Here is a 23,191-nt window from a genome sequence, read left to right as displayed (position 1 = left end):
GAAAGCTCAAACAACCCCAGTCCTGTCCTCTCTCCACGGGGCCCTTCAGCCCTTTAGTGACATTCATACCACATCTGGTTTAGGCTGGGCACACTGGAGTGGAACAGGGATTCCCTGGAAGGCAGCACTAAAAGCATCCACCATTCTCCTTGACTCAACTTTGATTTGTTGAAAATGAAGAGTGGCAAAGAGAAAACAGGTTCTATTTAAAAAAACAAAAACAAACCAAACTATTGAGGAAGAATAAAATCAAGTGGAAATGGGCCTGAATCCACCTTCATGGATGTTTTGAATGAATCTTTCTTCATCAGTGCTTGGTGAACAACAGTAATACTACAGCATGTTTTGGGGAGTAGTGTGCTCAAGTAATTAATTAGTTCACAGTGCAGTCAGATGCTTGTGAAGGTGACACAGCAGTCTAGAAGAAGCACGGGCTTTTCTAGAAAAAAGCCAGATGGACCTGCTCCATCTGGGGCTGTGGGGCAAAGACCAAGTTCCTGAAGTTTCCATTATTTCTTCGTCTGTGAAATGGTGATGCCCTCCCTCACCTCTCAGACAGTTGCTCTGAGGCCCAAACGTAAATCAGCACTTAGGACAGCGCCCGGCGCACTGAAGATCTCAACAGATTTAATTATTATAATTGGGGTGCCTACTGGGAGTGTGTGCCCAGGGCCCGGAAGAGACTCAGCAGCTGGTACAAAGTAGGTCCCTAATAAATGGTGGCTGTGTGGTCTCCTTCTCTTTCAGGACATTACGATGCTTCTTTAAAGACAAAGAAATGAAATGTCTGTTTTCTATATCTTGCATCCTACCCGTCTTTTTTTCTTTTTAATGTTTATTTATTTTTGAGAGTGTGAGCAGGGGAGGGGCAGAGAGAGAGAGAGAGAGGGAGACAGAGGATCTGAGTCAGGTTCTGATTCAGGGCCCCAAACTCATGAACTGTGAGATCATGACCTGAGCCGAAGACAACATTTAACCGACTGAGCCACCCAGGCACCCTATATACCCATCTTTATTCCCTTGCAGGTTTTCCTGCTACTTCAAAATGCTCCCTTTGACATCTGTCCACCATGTTTCCTTATCTTCTGCCTGCAAACCACAGTATTTTTCTTTCCTCTTAACTGGCTTCAAGTGTTTAATAGGCTCCATTCATCAGTTAAAGACCCTCTCCCCTCTTCATTTAATACTAATTGTTGGAAAAAATGTGAATGGATGAATGTCTTTTAGCACTGGGTCCCTCTCTCCCTCCCAAACACATATCAGCTTATAAAAACAGAGAGGGTTTTTACAGAGGAGACATTAAAAATGTTTCACTAGGTTAATATTTGCAAAATGTATCTTTAAAACTGGAGCTCCCTTTCCAAAATGAAATTGATTTTATTTGTAAATACCACTCTTGTCAATGTTTAAGTAAGTACATAGGTAATGTGATTCTTTTTTAAAATGTTTATTTATTTTTGAGAGACAGAGAGAGATAGTGGGAGAGGGGCATAGAGAGAGGGAGACAGAGGATCCAAAGCGGGCTCTGCACTGACAGTAGAGAGCCTGATGCAGGGCTCAAACTCACAAACCACAAGATCCTGATCTGAGCTGAAGTCAGACGTTTAACTGACTGAGCCACCCAGGTGCCCCCATAAATGCAATTCTTAACCCCACTGCCTTTCTTCTTTTTTTAAATTTCAATTTTAGTTAACATACAGTGCAATATTGATTTCAGGAGAATTCAATGATTCATCACTTACATACAACACTCAGTGCTCATCACAGCAAGTGCCCTCCTTAATACCCATTACCATCTAGCCCATCTCCCTCCCACCTCCCTCCATCAACCCACAGTTTGTTCTCTATCATTTAGTCTCTTGTGGTTTGTTTCCCTCTCTTCTCTCCCCCTTCCCATATGTTCATCTGTTTTGTTTAAGTTCCACGTTTAATTGAGATCATATGATATTTGTCTTTCTCTGACTTCTTTCACTTAGCATAATACATTCCAGCTCCATCCACATCATTGCAAATGGCAAGATTTCATTCTTTTTGATGGCTGAGTAATATTCCTGTGTGTGTGTATACATATATCTTTTTTATCCATTCATCAGTCAGTGGATATTGGGGTCTCTCCATAATTTTGCTGTTGTTGATACTGCTGCTATAAACACTGGGATGCATATACCCCTTCAAATCTGTATTTTTGTATCCTTTGGGTAAATACCTAATAGTGTAATTACTGGGTCATAGGGTAGTTCTATTTTTAGTTTTTTGAGGAATCTCCATACTGTTCTCCAGAGTGGCTGCACCAGTTTGTATTCCCACTGACAGTGCAAGAGAGTTCCCCTTTCTCTGCATCCTCGCCAACACCTGTTTCTTGTGTTGTTAATTTTAGCCATTCTGACAGATGTAAGGTGGTATCTCACTGAGGTTTTGATTTGTGTTTCCCTGATGATGAGTGATATTGAACATTTTTTCATGTGTCTGTTGGCCATCTGGATGTCTTCTTTGGAGAAGTGTCTATTCATGTCTTCTGCTCATTTCTTAACTGGGTTATTTGGTTTTTGGGTGTTGAGTTTGATAAGTTCTTTATAGATTTTTAGATACTAACCCCTTTATCAGATATCTTGTTTGCAAATATCTTCTTCCATTGCCCAAGCTGCCTTTTAGTTTTGTTGGTTATTTCCCTTGCTGTGCAGCAGCTTTTTATCTAGATCAAGTCCCAATAGTTCATATTTGCTTTTGTTTCCCTTCCCTTTGGCAACATGTCTAGTTAAGAAGTTGCTCTGGCCGAGGTCAAAGAGGTTGGTGCCTGTGTTCTCCTGTAGGATTTTGATGGTTTCCTGTCTCACATTAGGTCTCTCATCCATTTTGAATTTATTTTATTTTTGTGTATGGCATAAGAAAATGGTCCAGTTTCATTCTTCTGCATGTCGCCGTCCAGTTTTCCCAACACCTTGTTTAAGAGACTACCTTTTTTCAATTGGATATTCTTTCTTGCTTTGTTGAAGATTACTTGGCCATACAGTTGTAGGTCCACTTCTGGATTTTCTATTCTGTTCCATTGATCTATGTGTCTGTTTTTGTGGCTAGTACCATACTGTCTAGATGAAATCCAGAGTGGTGATACCTCCGGTTTTGTTTTCCCTTTTAGGACTGCTTTGGCTAGTCAGGATCTTTTGTGGTTCCATACAAATTTTATGATTGTTTATTCTGGTTTTGTGGAAAACGCTGGTGCTATTTTGATAGGGATTGCATTTAAATGTGTAGATTGCTTTGGGTAGTATCGACATTTTAACAATGTTTGTTCTTCCGATCCATTAGCATGGAATGTCTTTCCATTTGTTTGTGTTCTCTTCAATTTCTTTCATGTTAACCCCACTCCTTTCTGATTGACTTCCCACATCCCCTGACACTGGAAACTCCAAGACTTTCCCTGAGCCCCTTGTTCTAAACCTCATATTCCTAAATCACCTGTAGAAGCACCCCATCCCACCCAAGAACAGGGTATTAAAATGTTCAGTACCCTTTAGGGATCCCTTAATACTCACAAATAATGAGGTATTTATGGTATAATCACTCTGGCAGGGCTGACATCTCTAGATGTTCTACGTTTCTGGTTTAAGAGCAGTTTTTCCCCCAGACACTGGGACACTATCCAAAATCAACATGGACGGTATCCAACAAGACCTCAGAGATGTTATTTTTCTTTTACTATGCTGTGTCAACTGCCTACTGTACAGGGCTTGATACATTCTTAATTACTCAACTGAGTTTCCTCTGAGCTTGTCACTTTTCACCATTTCCAGTTAATAGATCTTAATTTCCCATAGGAAGACCTTTAGCCTGTCACAAAGTTCATGCTTTTCTGGTTCAATTCTCATTTATTAACTATGCTAAGGAGAAAAGCTCTTTTGTCTGCTGATTTGAGATGACCAGAGGGAGATCAACAAGAATGGAATAAAAACTTCACGCACCCCATCAGGAGAAACTTGATGGCTCTGTGATCAAACTGGAAGCAATTAAAAAATATATATCATAGAGGACTCAATTTCACAACTCTTTTTTGATAAAAAGCCCAGAGACAAGATCACTTGGTTCTTAAATCTCAAAAAGCCAAGAGGAACTTCAGCACTTACATGAAGGGAAAGGAAAGAAGTCAAATATAGAGATGAACGGCAGGTGACAGTCAGCCTAGGTGCGGTGGGACCAGGGTACCAGTGGGCCCCCAACAGGAGCATCCAGAGTTCATCTTCAGTGAGTGGTTGGCATATAGGGAGGGTTGTCTGGCATAGTCAGATTTCCCAATTTTCCGGGAGAAATCAGAAGTCAAGATTTTTACTAGAAATCTAATTTTAGGGGTGCCTGGGTGGCTCAGTCGGTTAAATGTCCGACTTCAGCTCAGGTCATGATCTTGCAGTTCATGAGTTGAGCCCTGCATTGTGCTGTCTGCTGTCAGCACACAGCCCACTTCAGATCCTTTGCCTCCCTCTCTCTCTGCCTCTCCCCTGCTCATGTGCATTCTCTCTCTCTTTCTCTAAAAAATACATAAACATTACAAAGAAAGAAATCTAATTTTAAAAGTTGACAACAAATTCACATTTTCTCAAACACCATATCCTGGAACTGGCTGTTATAGACTCATAAAGAGCCAATTATGCAGATCTTTTCCCCACTCTAGCCTTCACGGACTTCACATTCATAGCTTGAAGCCAGCCACTTGGGGAATATTTACACCACACAAATAAGACGAATGCTGCAAATCAGGGCTTTGTTTGTTTTAAGCTGATTCTTACACATTGCCAGCACATTACCATCTACAGGTCAAATAGACCATGTTGTGTTCGGCCAAAGCTGCAACTCCTAATTTAAATATTAAATAAGAAGTAGTATTAAATAACCATGAGGAAGTGTTACATATTCTAAGGCCAGTATTTACAACAAAGAGTACGTGTGCCACTGCAGCCATAGGGGAGGTGTGGACGAAGAGTCGGAGGCACATCCCAACCAGTTGAGGACACAGAGATAAAGACACAGGGAGGCATCTGAATCAAGTCCACCACCCTATACAAAGAGAACTCTATAAATAGGACATTTCCAAATGCTTGCTTCTTCCCCACTTCTCTGAGGGTGAGTGGTAATCTGTCCTCCCAACGATGGCCCACAAGACACTGCAACATCCTGAAAGGTTTTCTGAATCATCGGGAAAAGCTGAGACTATGCATAATGACTGAGCAATGCAAGCATCCAAGTCCATGTTCAAACAACTACAAATGGATTAATGCCCTTCACTCACCATGTATGGAGCAGGGATGGGAGCAGTTGCAAGTTCCCCTTTTCCCTGCATTCAAAATAGGCCTAACTTCGGTCTGGTTCTCAATTCCTGTTTTCTGTTACATGGAGCCTCCAGCGGTCTATGGAAGCCTATGTGTCCCTTCTCAGAATGATTTTTAAATTTTTTATATTTTTTAAAAAATTTATTTATTTATTCTTGAGAGAGAGAGAGAGGGAGGGAGCAAGGGAGGAAGCATGTGTGGGGGAAGGGCAGAAAGAGAGATGGGGAGAGAGAGAAAAAATCCTAAGCATTCTCTGCATTAGCAGCGCAGAGCCCAACTCAGGGCTTGAACTCTCAAACCGTGAGATCATGACCTGAGCCAAAATCAAGAGGGGATGCTTAACTGACTGAGCCACCCAGGGACCCCTCCGAATGATTTTTTTAAATGAATGAAATACAGTGCATAGGATTACAAAAGCAACCATATTAAAACACAGTGGTTAAACTATGAAATGTGCATGTGATAGAGTGCATGTACTTCTTTATTAAATCATTAAACAACAATGACCATGATTTTGAGGTAGTGGTGAAGGGGCCATGGGGGCATATGCTGCATTATGAAGTAACAGGAATACATCTGGTTTCTACTGGAGACAAGGCTATGGGGGCTGTTCATGTGAGTCCTGCATTGTTGTCTGTATTCCTTCTTGAAGGAAATGCTAGAGGTTGCTTGGTTAGAGGTTAGTAAACATAAAGACAGAATTCTTTTCCCACCCAAATTTACAGACCCTCTGACTTGTATCCATGGTCCCAGGTTAAGAACCCCTGCAGTCAAATTGGGCACACAGCAGAAGCTCCATAAATTTTGACTGGACTAAACTGAATTTTATGTTAGATATGGGAGGGGTGCTGGGTGTCATTCTAAGGGGCTAAGAAGGGAGAGAAGACACTGTTCAAACCTAGTGTGGGACATCCAGATAGCTTCCTGACTATATACAGCCTGACAACTGCAGCTTCTTCAAAACAAGAGTGTGCAGAAAATATTCATCAGAAGCATCAAATTCAAATCCATTACTGACAAAAATAAATACAGAACCAGGGCCATGGGTTTTATTTCAGTTTCCAGTAGAATTCAATCTCAGATGAACTTCTCCAAAATTTAAATCATGGCTGAACAAAGTCTGAATCAGAGTTCCACCACTTTCTAACTGTGTGGCTTTATGCAAGCTCTTGAACCCTCTGTTTTCTCATCCAAAGAATGAGGAAAATGATAGTGCTACCTAAATATTATGTATCTATAGTATTTAGTACAGTACCAAGGAAGGGGAAAATTACATGGTAGTTCTGGGACTAACAAGATTCTTGCAAATTGGTTAAGAGAATATTTCAATTTATACATATTTAAAATAAAAACATGCTTTATAAAGCTGTTATACTAGCAAATAATTAGAAATCAATGACATGTCTTACAACAGGAGGGACAGAGCATATCCAGGGAAACTGCAGAATATAAGAACCACACATTCTATAGGCCAACATTATCCTGATGCCAAAATAAGACAAAGATCTCACAAGGAAGGAAAAAAAATAGGTGACTATCTTTTTTGCATATAGATGCAAAAACCTTCAACAAAATACTAGCAAACCAAATGCAGCAACATATGAAAAGGACCAAGTGTGATTTATCCCCAGAATCCAAGGCTGGTTTGGTACCTAAAAATGTACTAATTCAATATGAAATATCAATAACAGAAGAGATAAAACCACATGATCTCTTCAGGTGTAGAAAAAGAATGTGACAAAAATCCAACACACCTTTGTGATAAAAAACATTCAACAAACTAGGAAGAGAAGGGAACTTCCTCAACCCAATAAAGGCCATCTACCAACAAACCAGAACTAACATCATACGTAATGTTGAAAGACTGAAGCATTCCCCCTAAGATCAGGTCCAAGGCAAGGATGTCCACCCTCCTCATTACTTCTACGCAATACTGTCCTGGAGATTCCAGCCAGGTATGAATTAAGAGAAAGAAAAGGTATCCAGATTGGAAAGGGAGAATGAAAACTATCTCTATTCATAAATGACAGGATCTTGTGTACAGAAAATCCTAAGGGACCCTCTAAAAAACTATTAGAACTAATATATGAGTGTAGCAAGGTCACAGGATACAAGACAATCTACAAAAATCATTGTATCCTACATACTTGCAATGAACAACCCCAAATAAAATCTCATTTACAATAGTGCTAAATACTTAGGAATCTGTTTAGCATAAGAAGTGAAAACCTTATACCTTGAAAATTATAAACCACTGGGGAAGAAAATTAAATGATCCCATGTTCCTGGATTAGAACACCTGATATTTTTAAGATGGCAATATCTCCCCAATTGATCTACAGATTCAATGCAAGGCTTCATTGCAGAAACTGACAAACTGATCTTAAAATTCATATGGACATTCAAGGGACTCATAACAGCCAAAACAATCTTGAAAAAGAAGAACCACGCTGAAGGACTCACACTTTCTGATTTCAAAATTTACTACAAAGCTACAGTAATCCAGGCACCGTGGTCCTGGCATAAGGACAGACATGGAGATCAATGAACTAGAACTGAGAATTCAGAAATCAACCCTCTGGTTTATGGTCAACTGCTTTTTGACAAGGGTGCCAAAACAATTCAATGGGGGGAAAGAATAGTTCTTTCAACCAGTGGTGCTGTAAATGGATATCCATGTGCAAAAGAATTACATTGGACCGGTAGCTCACACAAAAATTAACTCAGAGTGGATTGACAACCTAATTTTAAGAGCAAAACTACAAAACTCTGAGAAGAAAACATAGGTATGAATCTTTGTGGTGCTGGATTAGGCAGTGGTCTTAGCTTGGACATGGAAAACATCAGCAACAAAAAGAAACAGAAAAACTGGATTTCACGAAAATGTACAAACTTCTGTGCTTTGAAAGACACCACGAAGAAAATGAGAAGATAACTCACAGAGAGGGAAAGTATTTGCAAATCATCTGATAAAGGACCTGAATCTAGACTATATAAAGAACACTTATAATTCAATAATAAAAAGACAACCCAATTAAAAATGGGCAAAGGATCTGAATGACAGTTCTTTCAAGAAAGTAGACAAATGGCCAACAAACACATGAAGAGTGTTCAACATCATTTGTCAATGGAGAAATGCAAATCAAAACCATAGAAGATACCACTTCATATCCACTAGAATGGCTATAATCAAAGAAACAATAATAAAGTGTTGGTGGGGAGGCAGAGAAAATAAAACTTTCAGACATTTTAGGTGGGAATATAAAATGGTACGGCCACTGTGGAAAACAGTTTGGCAGTTCATCCATACATTAAGAACAGAGTCTCTAGGGGCACCTGGGTGTCTTAGCCGGGTGAGCGTCTGACTCTTGATTTTGGCTCAGGTCTTGATCCCAGGGTTGTGGGATTAAGCCCTGGGCTGGGCTCCGAGCTGAGTATGGAGCCTGCTTAAGATTCTCTCTCTCTCTCTCTCTCTCTCTCTCTCTCTCTCTCTCTCTCTCTCTCCCTCTCTCTCTCTCTCTCTGGGCACCTGGGTGGCTCAGTCGGTTAAGTGTCCGACATTGGCTCAGGTCATGATCTCACAGCTTGTGGGTTCAAGCCCCACACCGGGATCTGTGCTGACAGTTCAAAGCCTGGAGCCTGCTTCGGATTCTGTGTCTCCCTCTCTCTCTGCCTCTCCCCCACTCACACTCTGTCTCTCCATCTCTAGAAAATAAATAAACATTAAAAAAAAAAAGATGCTCTCTCTCCTTCTGCCCCTCTCCCCCACTCGTACTTTCTCTCTCTCTCAAAAACAAAAGAATGGAATCATATAGAGATATGATCCAGCAATTCCAAACATAGGTATATACCCAAGATAAATGAAAACATGTGTCCACACAAAAACCTGCACTCTTATTCACCATTGTAAACCATTATTCACAAAAGCTAAAAAATGAAAACAACCCAAATGCCTGATTAACCAAAAGTAAAATGTGGCATATACATCTATATAACAGCATAGTATTTGGCAATTAAGAAGGAGTGAAGTATTGATCCATATTACGTGAATGATTTGAAAATATTACAGTAAGTGAAAGAAGCCAGGCATCAAAGACCACATTTTATTCTTCCATTTATAAGAAATGTTCAAATCTACAGAGATGGGGGTAGACAAGTGGTTTCCAGGAGCTTGAGGGGAGGGTGGGGGTGATTGCTAAAGGGTACAGGGTTTCTTTTGGGGATGATGGAATGTCCTAAAATTAATTGTGATGATAGTTTAAAACTCTGTGAAATACTAAAAATCACTGAATTGTACGCTTTAAATAGGTGCATTTTGGGGCACCTGGGTGGCTCAATCGGTTAAGAATCTGACTCTCGATTTGGGCTCAGGTCATGATCTCATGATTTGTGGGATGGACCCCTGCATCAGGCTCTGTGTTGACAGCATGGAGCCAGCTTGGGATTCTTTCTCTCTATGCCCCTCCCCCCACCCCTCAGGCTCTTGCACACACTCTCTCTCTCTCAAAATAAATAAACTTAAAAAAAATAAATAGGTGGATTTTATGGTATGTGAATTTCAGCTCAATAAACTTGTTACCAAAAAACAAAAACAAAAACACCCACCAACAAGTATTAAAAAAGCAGTGGTTCCCTCTGGAGAGTAAGACAGGGGAGTAAAGGGAGCTTTGATTTTTCACTTTAAATACTTTGGAATTGGGGTGCCTGGGTGGCTCAGTCGGTTAAGCGTCCGACTTCAGCTCAGGTCATGATCTCGTGGTCCGTGAGTTCAAGCCCCGCGTCGGGCTCTGGGCTGATGGCTCGGGGCCTGGAGCCAGCTTCCGATTCTGTGTCTCCCTCTCTCTCTGCCCTTCCCCTGTTCATGCTCTGCCTCTCTCTGTCTCAATAATAAATAAACGTTAAAAAAAATAAAAAAAAAATACTTTGGAATAACGTGAAAATTTATTTAAATACACATGTATTACTTTAGAAATTTTTAAGAACAGAAAAAATAATTGTAAAAAAGAAAAAAAGGCCACTTTGCCATTAATGCCATTAAGGGTGGGGTGTGGGTGTGTGGGTGAGTCACGGAAAAGGGGCAAACACACACCAAAAAAAAAAAAGAAAAGAAAAGAAAAAAACTTTCAAAATTTTGTCTTTGGCCTGAAACTCCTCTATTAATGGAAATCCTCATGTACTTTCACTTTCTAGAACTCAGGTCTGGCTTGCGCCTCTCTGTGGTCTCAGCACCCCTCACCCAGCCCACGTCCTGCAAGGCAGGAGGAGATGAAAACCACAGAGGCTCTCCCTCCTTAAAGACTCCCTGTCTTCTTGTTCCTCTTAGGGCAGTTGTTGGATTTTGACCCCAAGTCAAAGGGGTCAAGGCATTTGGCAGGGGCTGGAGACAGTTTGGGGGCCCTCCAGGCAGAGGCCAGGGAGGCTGCTAACTGTCTTCTAACAGGACAGCTGCACAGCAAAAGGTCATCTGGCCCAAAATGTCGTAGTGACAAGGTGGAGAAATGCTATTCTGGGGTCACTGAGATTTTTAAGGAACTAGGCACGGGCAGCTTAGGTTTTCTGGGTGGGGACAAAGAGTTTCCTCTTAGCCCCAGGGGAATGCAGAACTGGACATCTCAGGGGTAGGGATGGGGGGAAGGGCTCAGGCCGGGGAGCCCAGGGGCTGGGGATGCAAAGAAGACAGAGACAAAGGAGAGCGTTCTTGAACTTGCTGTTGTTAAAAGGATGAAGGCTGAAACATCAAAGGGGAGTCTGACAACAGGACTCCTGACCGCCCTGCTGCCCCACCGCCACCCCCCCAACTCTTGACACAAAGAATTTTATTTTTGACATCAGAATCTCTAGTCCTAACCTCTTTCCTGACTCCAGGCTCTTCCCCTCCCCTTACCCCAACTGGTTACTGAACGTTTCCCTTCCAGGATCCCAAAGGCTCCCTGAGATCAGGGACTTACTTACAAAGCTCAACCCAGGGTCCCTTCCACTGTCCCCACTTTGGAATTCCGTTTCTGCCTCACACTGGCTCGTGTCCGGGTGCCATTCTGCCTTCCCTGTCTACCAAGAATCTTGGGAATCTGGGAATTGTTCCCTTTTTTACTTTCAATTGCATGCCACCCAGACCCCCCCCCCCCATTCTTGCCCACACCAGAGGTGGCTATGTGACCCCGACCTCAAGAGTGTGGTCATGCCAAGAGTGTGTCATGCAAACAGGACCCAGGCAGGGCCCCCTGCAGAGCTCTGTTCAGGAACTCTGGAAAGATGGGGTCTTTTTCCTTCTGAGTTCTTGGAAGCTAAAGACCATGTCAACCTGCTGCTCTTGGTGCTAATTTCGCTGCTCTGAAGGCCCTGAGACCTACCCTCGTAAGAAAAATGAGAAGCTAAGACAGAGAGAGAGACAGACAGACAGACAAAAAGACACCTGGTGACATTATTTAAACCCACAGACCTAGCCTGTGGATATTTTGGTTAATCAATTATCTTTTCATTTTCATTAACTATGTTCTTTTTATCAGAGAATATCAACAGCCTTAGTTTAACAAGAAGTGAAAAATTAAATATTCCTTTTCACCTGCATTATTTTTTTCCTTTGGAGACTAACATTATTTTTTTTTAATGTTTATTCATTTTTGAGAGACAGAGAGTGAGCAGGGGAGGGGGCAGAGAGAGGGGGAGACACAGGATCGGAAGCAGGCTCCAGGCTCCGAGCTGTCAGCACAGAGCCTGACGCAGGGCTCGAACTCGGACCGTGAGATCATGACCTGAGCTGAAGTCAGATACTCAACCGACTGAGCCGCCCAGGCACCCCTGGAGACTAACATGACTAACGAGCTTGGTTAAGAAGAGAAGGAAGGGGGATGGAAAGAGGGGTGGAGAAGGAAGGCCTGCCAGCAGCCCAGGTTGGAGCCACGGCATCTGCCGGCCCTGAAGGCCCCAGGCCAACTCTGCAGCCAGTTCTGCTCCCCGACTGCCTGGGCAGCTCCCCTGCATCCTGCCCTCATCAAACTCTACCCTATTCCCTGTGCGAGGCAAAGAGGCACCTGGTTCTGAGGTCCGCATCCAGGCTGTCCCCAGTGGACCTCCCACCTACCCTTGGTCAGCCCCCATCGCTGCTTCCTCACTGTCCCAGTCTGGCCTTTGGACCCTGTGGGCACAGGCCTGGGGGCTCCCTCACTGCTCTCCCTGCCTCTTCTCTCTTCTTCCAAGAGATCCGCGATGAGACTTCTGCCAGATTAATCTCTCTTTTTACTACGCGGTCCTTCCCCCGTCTCTAACAGCAGGCAGGCCCCACTGTGCAGAGTTCCTACCCTTTGGCCTGACAGTCAAGGCTCTCTGTGAGTCACTCATTGATTACACTCCTGTGGCAAGCATGTTAGGTGCCTCCGACATTCCTTCCCTCATCATTCTTTAGCAATTATTCTCTGCCAGATTACTAACTGGAATAATGATTTTGTTTCCCGGCCACGATTGCGGCCGGGCATGACCACGTGACAAAGTTCTGGACCATGAAATGTAAGGGAAGGATTATCTGAGATTTCTTGGAACCCCCTGTAGTGGACACTGTTGTTTGTGCCCCACCCAGATACCCCGAACCCCTTGACCAGCTCCGTGTGCCCATCCCCAGGCTGCTGCGCGACTTACTGCTAACAGCTTATATCAGTGACTGCAGACGGCCACGTGCCTGTGACTGGGTCCCTCCCACCCCCAGCTATAACCAGTGCCTGCTGTGGGCATATAAAAGCCCAGTTCCTTTGCCTCAAGGTGGGACAGATTCCAGGGCATGATTTGTGTTCCAGAGCTCCATAAAATAGCCTCCTACTTGGCTTCTCCTTCCACATCCTTACTTCCCTTACCCACCCACTAGTCTCTTCTGAGAGCACTACCTTGACAAATCACTTCCACCTAAATCCTTAACCCAAAGTCTGCTTATCAGGAAAAGTGACCTAAGACATCTCTTTGTCTCTGTCTCTCCTTTCCTTCATCCTACCACCTGGGGTGTAGATGTGACGGCCAGAGTTCCAGCAGCCACACTGAGCCCCGAGGACGAGGGTAACACCCTAGGGTTAGCTGAGCTGAAGAGGCCTGACCCCCTGATAACACCATACAGCCACGGTGCCAGCCCTGAACTGCCTCCGTGCCGCGCAGACGTCTTTCCCGCACCAAGGGAAACTTCCTGTGCTTTACCACTGTTTTTTGTGTCTTGCAACGTGAGGCTAAACAAAACTCCTAACTGATAAACTCCCTTACTTCCCCGTTGTGTGTGCACTTCAGAAAATGTCTCTTTTTCTCTCTCTCCCTGTCTGAGACTTAGATTTCCCAATTCAAAAGAGAGTTGGGAGAATGAGCAGGCCATCAGCTCTTTCCAAACAGCCCCAAGACCCCACCTTCTCCAGGAAATTTGTCTTAATTGAAGCAACAGTGATGGTGGTTCCTTTCAGGGATCAATTCCCTGAATTCCGTTTCCATCCGTCATCTCACGACATGCAACACAGCATATCCCTGCGTGGCCAAAGCAGGCCTTGAACACATTTCTTCTCACAGGTGTTGGGTATTAGGTCACGGGCTGTTCAATGAAAGAAACTAAGTCTAAAAATACAGCAGGCCAAGAAATGGGATAGCATGCTTCCCTACCAAACACCAGAGACAGAACATCTGGAGCAGAAAATATCCACAGCCCAAAATTAATAAAACAGGCCTCAGTGAGGACAATGCTAGGAGTAGCACAAACTCGGTTTTTAAGTGTTAGGTCCCAAAGAAAGGTTTCAAGATTCTGTTGGGACTGAAAGTGGCTTATAGGAAATACCCAGGGAAATTAAGAAAACAAGAACCCCACAAATGAGTAACACTGGATGAAAAAAACCTACCTTGGGAGAAAAGAGAGAATAGAGTTAGAAACCATCCAAAGCAAAAGCCAGAAAGACAAAACTAAAAAAGTGGGACTGGATGAAACTGTAAACAGCCTGGGCACAGTGAAAGCGACCAGGAAAAGGCAGCCTCCTGGATGGGAGAAGGGATTTGCGAGTCACAGAGCTGACAAGGGATTAATAGCCACAATATATAAGGAATGCATATGACTCAATAGCAAACAAACAACGACAAGGGATTAATATCCACAATATATAAGGAATGCATACGACTCAACAGCAAACAAACAAACAACCTGATTTAAAAATGGGCAGAGGAACTGAACAGACATTTTTCCAAAGACAAACATACGGATGGCCAACAGGTGCATGAACAGGGCTCCACATCACTGGCCACGGGGAAAATACAAACCGAAACCACAACAAGATACCACCTCATACCCTTTCAGAAGGGCTATTCTCAAAACAAAAAAGAACAACTGGAGTCAAGGACGCGGAGAAAGGGGAACCTCTGTGCACTGCCGGTGGGAATGTGAATCCGTACAGGCAGAATGGAAAACGGAACAACAGAGGTTCTCAAACAATTAGACATCTTGCCTTCGCTCTCCGTTTGGAAGCAGAAGCAAGGCTTAAGAATGCACCATGGTGTCACGTACATGATCATCCACAGCCTAAAAGGTCCAGAGGCAGGAGAAGAAAGAATTGACTGGACGAAGAGGAAGAGATCGGAAAGTCAGAAAGAGATGCGCTAAGGATCACTAAGGAGAAAAAGATTATGGCGGCAGTGTGCTCTCAGCTATCAGATGCCATGACACAAGGCAGGTTCCCAGGTTTAAAAAAAAAAAAAAAAGTAATCTTAAAAAGTGTTTCCAGAGAACAAGGTACCAAAACAGGGAACCTGGGAGACAAGGCGGTTGAGGGACTAGAGCTGAACTCGAGCTCACAAGACTCAACATTCAATATCATTCAGAGAAAAGGGTCTTAATTTTATTTAGAAACATGAAAAATAATGGCAGAAATTGTTTTTACCCCTAGGAAGTTTAGATAAGATTTCATTCTGATCACACTTAAAAATGACAAAAAGAATATGCGGGATGTCTGGGTGGCTTAGTCAGTTAAGCTTCTGACTCTTGATTTTGGCTTAAGTCATGATCTCATCGTTTGTGAGTTGAGCCTTGAACCAGGCTCTGCACTGACAGTGTGGAGCCTGCTTGGGATTCTCTCTCTCTCTTTCAAAAAAAAAAAATAAACATTAAAAAAAAAAAAGAATACCCAATCCACTGTAATAGAAAGGTATAGCATTGAAAAGAGAACAGGGGCACCTGCGTGGCTCAGTCAGTTAAGCGTCCGACTTCGGCTCAGGTCATGATCTCACGGTTTGTGGGTTCAAGCCCCATGTAGGGATCTGTGCTGACAGTGCGGAGCCTGGAGCCTACTTCAGATTCTGTCTCCCTCTCTCTCTGCCCCTCCCCTGCTCACGCACTCTCTCTCGCTCACTTTCTCTCTCAAAAATAAACATTAAAAAAAATTAAAACAATAAATAAAAGAGAACAGGGGTGCCTGGGTAGCTTAGTCAGTTAAGTGACCAACTTCAGCTCAGGTTATGATCTCAGAGCTTGTGAGTTTGAGCCCTGCATCAGGTTCCATGCTGACAGGGGGGGGCGCCTACTTGGGATTCTCTCTCTCCCTCTCTCTCTGTCCCTTCTGCATGCGGTGTCTCTCTTTTTCTCTAACTAAATAAGCTTAAAAAAAGACAGAACAGAAAAACAAGAGAAAAAAAGAACAACAACAAAAAAAAGGATAATTACATATGAGACCAAATACTAAATGTGCCAAATTCCCCTGCAAAAAGAAAAACCTAAAACTGGTTAAAAAAAAACCATATTAAGTACTTTACTTAAAAATATATTAAAAATCACAACTAAAGAGATGGTCTAAAAGTCAGCAAATATCTGCTAACATAATACAGGAACTTAATCATATCTATGTTTAAAAATAGATATTAGCATATAAAGCATGAAGAGCTAAACAAAGATATGAGTAATAACAAAAGTTATGTGAGTGATGACATCAATAATTCTGAATTTATATGCCCGAAACACACACTGAAATGTTATTTTGGGTGTGTTTACTAGGTCTGGAGGGTGTTCGGGGATGATGTTCCCTCCTGCTCCGAAATTCTGTAACCTAAGAGCAAAGCCAGCTGAAACACATACAGATACCAGGATACAAAGAAACACTCAAAACAGAAAAGAGAATTCTGGAAAATGCACATTCTCAAATCATTGTGTGATAATTTTAGAAATAAATCAAATCATAATTATATAGTCAACCACACAAAACCATTTAAAAAGCAATCTTTTTGAATAACATTTGAAATGAGTTAGAGCTAAACAAAGAATGGAGAAGAATATTTATCTCAACCACAAAGAGGATCTGACTTGATGAAAAACCATAGAAAAAGTTGCCAGTCAAACTGAGCATACATATTTGGCTATATAAAAATCTTTTCTGCATGCCCCAAATGTAATAGTCAATAAAAAGATAGCAGATCAAGATAAATATTTGGGGCATATATAAATAAATATATACAACAGAGATAAAAACTTGAGGGGTCCCCTCCGATCTCAGGATAGCTCGTAAGATACCGGAGAACCCCATGGGCCCCTTGGAACACAGCGTGAAAACCACGGCCTTGTAATGTAAGATCAATGTAATGTTAGATCAATGCCTTGTGATCTTCATCAGATGCTTAACACGAGGGAGACCCAAGACACAGAAAAGCTTGCTGTGAATTGGCCAAGAGCTCACAGGCAGAGTCAGGAAGTGACTCCTGGATCAAATACAGAAGAATTGGAGATGAGAGGCCTGGGGGCAGGAACGTTCAAGGCACATCGGTTGTCAAGGTGACGGACTGAACAAGGTCACAAGTTCCAGAGAAGCATGAACTGCAACAGGAGGTAGAAATCTCCACTTACGTGGACTCCTGGGAGGCACGATGGGCATTACCCAAACCTTTTACCCATGGAACCACAGATATTCTCCCGAGATTCTGCTAGCCAGACCATTTCTGTCTTCCTATATTATCCCAAGACAACCCAAGGACCATCACAACTGAAAAAAGAGGTCACAGGATCTTTGGCCGGCAATTCTTCCCACAACAAGGGCCCGAAAGAAAGAAATGGCAAAGCAGTAGTGGTTCAAAGTGGAACCTTTGAAGGGAGGCTCCAGACCTCTTCCAGCTGGGCAACTTCAGACGCCACACAGAAGCTCTCTGGGGGCCTCAGCATCATGGTCAATCACATGAGAATATTAATAGCACTCACCCTCCTGGGGCTGTTATAAGAAATAAACATATATAGGGGCGCCTGGGTGCCTCAGTCAGTTGAGCGTCCGACTTCGGCCCAGGTCATGATCTCACAGTTTGTGGGTTCGAGCCCCGCGTCAGACTGTGTGCTGATGGCTCAGAGCCTGGAGCCTGCTTCGGATTCTGTGTCTCCCTCTCTCTGTGTCCCTCCCCCACTCATGCTCTGTGTCTCTCTCTCTCTCAAAAATAAACATTAAAAAAAAAATTTTTTTAAAGAAATAAAACATATATAAAGACGTGTGCTGTGTTTAACCGATGGTAAGCACTCAATACATTTCATAAATCTTATGATACACAAGATTAAAAACCCTCTATCACCCCAAATCCGCCAATCTGAGGATTGTGAAATAAACCATTCTACATCCATCAGAACACAGGAAATTCTTCAGAAAGTGTATAGTAAATAATGTAAAAGAAACAGAAGAGTATGTACTTCTAGATTACAACACTTCAGTGCAGACATGAGGATCACAGGAGAATATAACTGCCCCAAGTCCTTTTGGGAATCAGAGGCACATGATGAAACAGCTAATATGCTAGGCTCACCGTCACTGCTGATCAAGCGTCCTACACAAACAGGTACTCGAGTGAACTGTGAAATCAAGACGCCACTACCGACTAAAAAGGGTTCAGAGCTTCTTGTCTGTCTTGCTTCCAAAGGGAACGAAGCCAGAACTCACAGATGGTCAAAATTCCACCTGGGAGGCTCAAACTCTTGAGTTAAGCCATCATCAGACCTGCCTGGCCAGGCCAAGGCTGTTTCACAGTGAGAATCCAAATGCCTTTGAGAACACAGGCCCCACTGTCCCCTGATGGCCCACACCCCAAGTGACACTCGTTTTCATTCGTGGCCTGGCCCCTGGGTTCACTGACCACAGGGTTTCCCTTTAAGGAGAGGTGATCAATAGAAGAGATACGGACGGAAAGTCTCGCTCTTTTCCGTCCTCCCTTCTTGCCACTTGCCTCGAGTGTCTCTTGGGCACTGCCTGCCACACGTTCGCAAAGCTGAAGAAATCAAGGACTTTCTGCTCACGGCCGGGCGGAAGGACGCCAAGTCCGTCAAGATCAAGAAAAATACGTGAAGTTTAAAGCCCGATGCAGCAGATACCTTTACACTTTGGTCATCACAGACAAAGAGAAGGCAGAGAAACTGAAGTAGTCCCTGCCCCCGGGTTTGGCAGTAAGGGAGCTGAAATGAACCCGGCACACTGATGTGAACCGTATTCAAGTTGTAAAAATTCTTAAAAAAAAAAAAAAAAAGAGAGAGAGATGGGGAGGGGAAAGGTGATCAGAGAATGGGGACAACAGAATTTGAGCACTTTGGCTTCTACAGATGCAGTGGGTATGCTAACGGTGAGACCCTTCAGAAAAGTGATTCGATCTAGGAATCCAGATACGCTGAACTGAAGGAGGCCGAAGACTGGAGGGTAAAAGGAGAGCCACTTCGCGATGGAGACACCGCGTGACGAGGCGCGTCCCCCGCTGTCCTCAGTGAACCGTGTGCTTCTGGCTGCGGTAATGTCCTCCTGTGCAAGCTGAGAGTGTCCCCGTGTGTAAAGTCACTAATGCACGGTGACCACAGTCTTGCCCTGCTCTTCTGGCCAGCCACCTAAGGGATGGGATGCTGCTCGCTGGGCCGGCCCCCGGGCCATTTCTCCCTGTGGCGAGACCCGGTAACAGGCTGAATGAGAAAAAGCTACAACAGGTTGGAGAGGTGAAGTCACTTATGACGACAGAGAACAGAGAGAGATGGGGGAGGGTGTGAGGGGGGGCAGGCCGGCTGAGAGAATCCGAGATAAGACGCCGCAGAACTCCTGTGACATATGGGAGACTATGAGAGAAGAGAAAGAACATTCCTCTGTTATAAGTACTGTTTTTTTTAAATTTACGTTTATTTCTTTTTGAGAGACAGAGAGAGACAGAGCACAAGAAGGGGAGGGGCAGAGAGAGAAGGAGACACAGAATCCGAAGCAGGCTCCGGGCTCCGAGCTGTCAGCACAGAGCCCGACGCGGGGCTCGAACCCACAGACCGTGAGATCATGATCTGAGCCGAAGTCGGACACTTAATAGACTAAGCCACCCAGGCTCCCCAAACATTCCTCTGTTATAAATGGGAGACTCTAAGATTCTTTGGAGAGGGGCCCCTGGGTGGCTCAGTCAGTTAAATGTCCGACTTTGGCTCAGGTCATGATCTCAGGGTTTGTGAGCTCGAGCCCTGCGTTGGGCTCTCAGTGCAGAGCTCGCTTCAGATCCTTCTTCAGAGCCAGCTTCAGATGCTCCGTCCCCTTCTCTCCTACCCCTCCCCCACTTGTGGGTGGGTGTGTGCCAGGGTGTGCGTGCGCACGCATGCAGGCATCCGTGCTCACTCACTCTCTCTCTCAAAAATAAACATTTTTTTAAAAAAAGATTCTTTGGAGATATGCAAGCAAAAACTGAATTTACTTTCTCATTACTTTGGGCTAATTGACCATGCTTCTTTGAATGGCACACCACCCTTGGGGCCCCAAGGGGCGCAAGAATTATTCGGGTTACATTCACGCCAGATCTGTCTCTCTCTTGCGGAGAAAAGTATGGGGGGGGGGGGTGGGGAGAGAACAGAATGGCATCCAGGACAAAAGATGGAGAAGGCACCATGCTTCATAGGAGAAGAATTTGGTGAAACCAGCTGAGATTAGCACGTCTGTGGACGAGCCAGCGTGTGCACAGGGGAGACTGAGAGGGATGTCCTGCAACAGAGCTCCCATTCCAAGATCCTGAAGTTTTCCAAGAAGGAAACAAATAACTGAAACAGCCCAGCGTTCACAGGACGGACAGTGTTCACAGGTGAGCTTCTTCATGAAGTTTTAGAAGCTAGCTCCCGAGAGGGATGATCCTCTCATCAATCCCGGGTGAATGCAATCGCCTAAGCCACGCCCCCCACTCCCTCTTTCCCCGTCACCAGGCACCACCGCTCCTTAAACAAGGTGTCACCATGCACCGTCACTGTTCAATGGGACAATACAGTAAAACGCTTCGAAAGCTACTGCGATGGCGTGGGGTGGGGAGCACTTGGGAAAGTACCGAACAGAAACTAGCCCTCTTACACGATCTGGATGGAAAGGTATTTTCTAAGCACAACCACAATGGAAGACATACGCAAGGAAGTATAAAACTGCACAGAAATTAAAAGCGTTTCTAAATCTAATAGATGCTGAACAGAAAACAGAAGTGGGTGGAAAGTATGGCACAAGCACCACAAAGGGCCAAAATCCTAAAAATCTAAAGCACACATATACGATGATTAACATGACACCACCCCCCCGTTCCCGATGGCAACACAGGGGAAGAATTCGCTGGCTCATTCAGGGAAGATGAACTATAAGTGTTTTTAATAAGCACTTAAAACTAATCATCTTTAGTGTACATCAAAGAAACTCTAATTATGAGATTCATTTTTACCAAATTACAACAATATGCTCGAGTCATATGGGAAAAAATGGCTATATGGAAAATAATCAGATACAAAATATGATCTATTTCCTTGACCTTAAGACGTACCTTTCCCCAACATTTTAATTTTTTACTGTTTTTGTTTTGTTTTTTTGAAGTTTATTTATTTTGAAAGAGAGAGACAAAGAGCAAGTGGGGGAGGGGCAGAGATAGGGAGAGAGAGAATCCTAAACAGGCTCCGTGCTCCGCACAGAGCCTGGCACGGGGCTCAATCCCACAACCCTGGGATCATGACCTGAGCTGAAATCAAGAGTCGGGAGCCACCCAGGTGCCCCTCCCCAACGTTTTAATGTTGATTTATTTTTGAGGCTGGGGGGTGGGTGCGGGTGGGGAGGGACAGAGAGAGGGGGACAGAGGATCCAAAGCAGGTTCTGCACCGACAGCAGAGAGCCTGATGCTGGGCTCAATCCCAAGATCACGACCTGAGCTGAAGTCAGATGCTTAACTGACTGAGCCACCCAGGCGCCCCGAGATGTTTTTATTCTTGCTGAATGCCTGTTCATGAGGTCAGTTTATAGCTTTATACTGCAGAATGGTGTTTCTCAATATTTTCTTTGAACCGGATATAATTTGATTGCAAAAGCTCTTTCTTCAACTTTGTTCCCATGCAGGGAAAAAAAAAAAAACAGATCCCAGAAACAAAATTCAGTTCAGCACCACGTAGCTTTGCATACTGACCAGGCCACATCACAAACTTGTCAGCCCAGCTCCTGAGCCCCACGAGCCTTGTAGGAGGCTGCTATATGAGCGCCTGTCACAAGCCACAGCCAGGGCCAGAAAGGGGTGCCAGCGTAATTATTTCTGTTAGACTAAAATGAATACGACCGTTGTGGCAAATCTGGAAATCTACCTTGAGTGTTACACCCCGGAAGCGGGGCTTGGCCGGTCTCTGCCAGAGCCTCCCAGATGGGCGCAAGCCATGTTCCCCTTCTTAGCCCAAGCCAGAGCATCCCTGCATCTGGACAGGCTGCTCTGGGCTAAATCAGCTTGCTCCTCGCGTACTTAACTACTAGCTGGTGAGGAGGTCCACCAAGACAAGAACTGAGCACATCTCACCTCCTCTCCACTCCAGCCCGGCCACCAGTTTGTCTATGCTCTGAAGCACAGGGGGCCTTGCCCTAGTCAGCAACATCCCCAAGCCACAGCCGTCCGGACCTCAGAGCTCTCAAACTTTCATGTGCACTTCTAACAAGGTCCGGGATGATGCCGATACCACGGGTTCCATCAACCACTCTCAGAACAGCAAGATCCCCGGAGGGAAGTGTCAGTCTTCAACCGTATGCCCACTCCCATCAAACGTGCCTCAAGTGCTCCCTGTACCGCCTACATCACAGCCATCTGGGGAAGTTTCTTAAAATGCAGACCCACTGCACGAGCAGCTCCGAGAGAGGGGCCCAAACACCTACATTTTAACATGCACCATACTCCCCTCACGTGAGTTCTTGTAGACGGCAAAGCTTGGGCACTGCCAGTAGAGAATTCTAAACGTCCTTACTGGACCACACCACGGGGAGCTGCTGTGCCTGCCTCGCGTGGCTTCTGACTTTGGCAGAAGGGCTTTTGCTGAATTGCACTTTGCCTTGAGGGGTCCTATGCCACGCAGGAGCACACACTGCTCTTTCATATTTACAGGCTAAAAGCTCTAGAGAGGATGACTCATCACAATACCTACTCCCATTCATGACCATGTGCGAGAAAAATTTCATTCGCGGCTAAAAAAAAAGTTGGGTGTTTTCCAAACGGCCAGCCTGGATAAGAGGAACCATTTAACGGTTGTCTTTGTCTCTTTGTTTTGACAACTGGAAGCTCAGAGCCAAACGTGGGGCTCACTTCTGGCAATTACGCAGGTCCTTTTGACCTAAACCTCTGTGTATTAACAATACGGCTCAGCTCGACTCTCCCACTCACGTGTTCTCATCTCCCCAGTGTCTTAAAGCCATCACCCTCCATTGCTAGTGCGCTGTACGTATGGATGGGTGGTAGGCATCTGAGCCGTCCACCAATATCGAGTCTTATCCACTTCTGGATTCAGGGGAGTAGGGTGGTTCCCCAGGTCCTTGAAGTTGGGTGCGGCCCTGTGATTTGATTTGGTCAATGAAATGTGTGTGGAGGGGACTTGTGTCACTTCCAGGTGGTGGCCACTGAGTTGCTGGTACTCCACA

General features: G+C 44.3%; 1 protein-coding gene and 1 pseudogene across 2 annotated transcripts in view; one reads left to right on the top strand and one right to left on the bottom strand.

The window, feature by feature from the left end:
• The window catches only part of KCNK13 (potassium two pore domain channel subfamily K member 13), a 115,494-nt gene that overhangs the window by 76,857 nt on the left and 15,446 nt on the right, over positions 1-23,191 (bottom strand). The window lies entirely within an intron of this gene.
• LOC122239252 lies at positions 7,220-18,738 on the top strand (annotated as a pseudogene).

The sequence above is a fragment of the Panthera tigris genome, chromosome B3, assembly GCF_018350195.1.
Source record: "Panthera tigris isolate Pti1 chromosome B3, P.tigris_Pti1_mat1.1, whole genome shotgun sequence".
Lineage (NCBI taxonomy): Eukaryota > Metazoa > Chordata > Mammalia > Carnivora > Felidae > Panthera > Panthera tigris.
The sequence above is the reverse complement of the archived record's forward strand: the minus strand, read 5'-3'. Positions and strand labels throughout refer to the sequence as shown.